The following is a 3,617-nucleotide window of genomic DNA, read 5'->3' as shown; positions in this document are numbered from 1 at the left end:
TTAGGAAAATATCACATTTATCTGTGGATTTTCAAAGGCTCCAGTGTATTAATTTAATATATATACCTGAATATTAAGATGAAAGCAATTTTCCATTAACTGCCAGTGGCCTCAGTGGCCTCATTTGTTACACTCAGCCCTAGAGGACCTCGAACCTCTGACTAGTCTTACACGGTCTGCAACACATATCAAGTTAGTGATCAGTTTTTCCACTAACTTTAAAGAATGATTTTGGAATCTGGATTGAGATTGCTTTATATCTATAGGTCATTTGAATGTGTTAATATTTTCACTATGTTAATCTCCCTATTAATGAGCATGGGGTATTCTTTCATTTTTGTAAATCTCTTTTGGTTTCTTGTAGCTATGTTTTGTAGTTTTTGTTAGTTAGTTAGTTTTGTTTTGTTTTGACAGGACTTTTGTTTCTCTACTTAGATTTATTCGTAACTATTTTATCTTTTGTGTGGCTATTGTAAATGGATTGTTTTCCTGATTTCTTTTCAGAGCTCTCTTTATTACTGTAAAGGAGTTTACACTAATTATTGATGTAAAGGAATCTGACTGATTTTTGTATGTTGATCTTGTACCCTGCTAGTTGCTGAGTTCCAATAAATTTCTTGCTGAGATTTTGGAATTTTCTATGTATAGGGTTTTATCATCTTCACATAGAGAGGGTTTGACGTCTTTGCCTATTTGGATGCCTTTAATTTCCCTTTGTTTCCTTATAGCTTTGAATAAGACTCAAGCACAGTATTGGATAGTACTGAAAATGAAGGACATCCTTGTTTGCTTCTTTTCACAAGGGGGATGCTTTCAGTTGCTTTCTATTAGGAGTAACATCCACTGTTAGTTTTGCATATATGTTGTTAATTATGTTGAGTGATTTTCCATCTCTTCCTATTTAAAAAAAATCAGGAATGGATGTTGGATTTTGTAAAATGATTTCTCTGTATCAATCAATGTTATCAGGTAGTTCTTATCCTTGCTTTTATTATTTGGTGGATTTCATTGATTACTTTTCTAAATTAAAACATCGGAGCATGCCTCGCATGGCAGTCATTTGGTCATAATATATTATTTTTTAATATATATTTTTGGGTTCTACTGTCTATGTTTTTGTTGAGATTTTTTGCATCTGTGTTCATGAGGACTATTTGTTGTTGTTGGTGGTGGTGGTGTGCTCTAGAATTGTTTCCGACTCATAGTGATCCTCTACAGGGTTTCTGAGGCTGTAAATTTTTATGGGAGCAGAAAGTATCATCTTTCTCCCACGGAAATGATGATAGTCTTGAACTGCTGAACTTGAGGTTAATAGCCCGACTTGTAACCACTATGCTATCAGAGCTCCTTGTTAGGTGCTGTCATATTGTTCTCACCCATAATGACTCTTTGCACATCAAAACACAATAATGACAAGCCCTGTGTTATCCTCAAGGTTGTTGTTATGGATATTGCCACTGCTGGTTCCTTTGTGTCCATCCATCTCGTTGTGGAACTTTAGCAAGCATGATGTCCTTTATAGGGACTTATCTCTCTTGATAACATGTCCAAGGTATGATAGATGAAGTCTTGACATCCTGACATCTAAGGAGTATTCTGGCTGTACTTCCTCCAACACATATTTGTTTTATTTGTCTGTGGTACGTGGTACTTTTAAATTTATTTTCCAATACCTTAATTCAAATGCATCAATTATTCTACAGTATTCCTTATTAATTGTCCACCATTCTCACGCATACTGAAAATACCATGAGTTTGGACAGACATACCTCAATTTTTTTTTTTTTTTCCTTTTAAGTCAATGCTATTGTAGTTGTTAAGTGCCAACGAGTCGGTTCCAACTGATAGCAATCCTTTATAGGTTTTGCGAGGAGCAGCTGGTGAGTTTGAAACACTGACCTTGTGGTTCAAACCTACTTTGCAGTCAAGCACATTAACCCACAGTGTCACACCAGGACTTCTTTAAGTTAGTAGTCTTCCTTCCTTCCTTCCTTCCTTTTTTCTTTCTTTTAGACACAGAAGGTGCAAGTAGTATTTTCCCATTTCCACAGATTAGGGAGCTTCACAAGGAGGTGAAGTGAGCTGCTCAAGGTCATAAAACTAATGAATTTAAGAGCTGGGATTCTATGTTCAGGACTAACCCCTGTATCACTGCATGAACTCTGTTTATTATTATTAGTAGTAGTATTGTTATTAAATACAAACTTTACTTGGAATGAAAATAGAAATTCCCTATTTATTATTTTGATATACATAAAAAAAAAATTCATTTAAATGTCCAAAGAGCACATTTTTCAAGCCAGCCTCCTGCCAGCAGGCACGTAGCCTTTCTCAGTCCATGGGTCTGGAGTCCTCAGTTGGTTTTTCTCTATATACCTCTGTCACCATCTCTGCTGTTACTGCTCTTCTGGGTAGGATCTCATGGTCCACTCATGATCTTCTCTCTTGATAATCCAAGGTTCTCTGTTCCTGAATTGAGAGATTAACTACTACACTCTTTTGGTTACACATCTTCTATGATTATAATTGTGAAAATCACGATTAATCCTGATAACAGTTACTCACAATTGAATCATAAAATCCTATCCTCTTTTACCAGCTCCATCTGGAAAAGAGGAAAACTATTTAGTGGGGGTTCTACCTTAACTCTCCCCTATACTGAAACTAAGCACACTTATGAAAGCTTGTAAGTCAGCCACTTTCTGTTTTCGTAGCCCTCTATTTTTGATTTGTTGTTTTTGTTAGGTGCCGTCGAGTTGGGACCGACTCATAGCAACCTTATGCACAGCAGAGCAAAACAATGTCCGATCCTTGGCCAACCTCACTACTGTTATCACACTTGAGTCCATCGATGCTGCCACCTGGCCAATCCATGATATCCTTCTCTAGCAACTGTTCCCTCCTGCTAATATGTCCAAAGTTTGATCATCTTGGCCTCCAAGGAGCACTGTGTCTCTGCACTTCTTCCAAAACAGATCTATTGGTTCTTTTGGCAGCCCATGACACTTTTAGTATTCTCATCCAACACCATAATTCAAAGACATCAATTCTTCTATGGTCCTCCTTATTCACTGTCCAGCTTTCACATGCATATGAGGTTATTGAAAATACCGTGGTTTGGTTCAGGCGTACCTTAGTACTCAAGCTGACATCTTTGCTCTTCAACACTTTAAAAACGTCTTTGTTCAGCAGATTTGCCTAATGCTATACATCGTCTGATCTCTTGACTGCTGCTTCCGTGACTGTTGATAATTGATCTAAGAAGAATGAAGTCCTTGACAACTTCAATCTTTTCTCCATTGATAAGAATGTTGTTAATTGGTACAGTGGTGAGGATTTTTGTTTACTTGACATTGAGATGTAATCCATATAGAAGGCTGTGCTCTTTGATCTTCATCAGTAAATGTTTTGTCTTCTTCTCTTTCAGCAAGCAAGGCTGTATCATCTGCATATCACAAGTTGTTAATGAGTCTTCCTCCAATCCTGATGACACCTTTTTCTTCATAGAACCCAGCTTTTCGGATTATTTGTTCAGCATACAGGTTGAATAAGTATGGTGAAAGAATACAACCTTGTCGCACACCTTTCTTAATTTTAAAACATTCAGTGTTCCCATG

Source organism: Chrysochloris asiatica, unplaced genomic scaffold (assembly GCF_000296735.1).
Source record: "Chrysochloris asiatica unplaced genomic scaffold, ChrAsi1.0 scaffold00152, whole genome shotgun sequence".
Classification (NCBI taxonomy): Eukaryota; Metazoa; Chordata; class Mammalia; order Afrosoricida; family Chrysochloridae; genus Chrysochloris; species Chrysochloris asiatica.
This window is presented reverse-complemented; position numbering follows the sequence as displayed.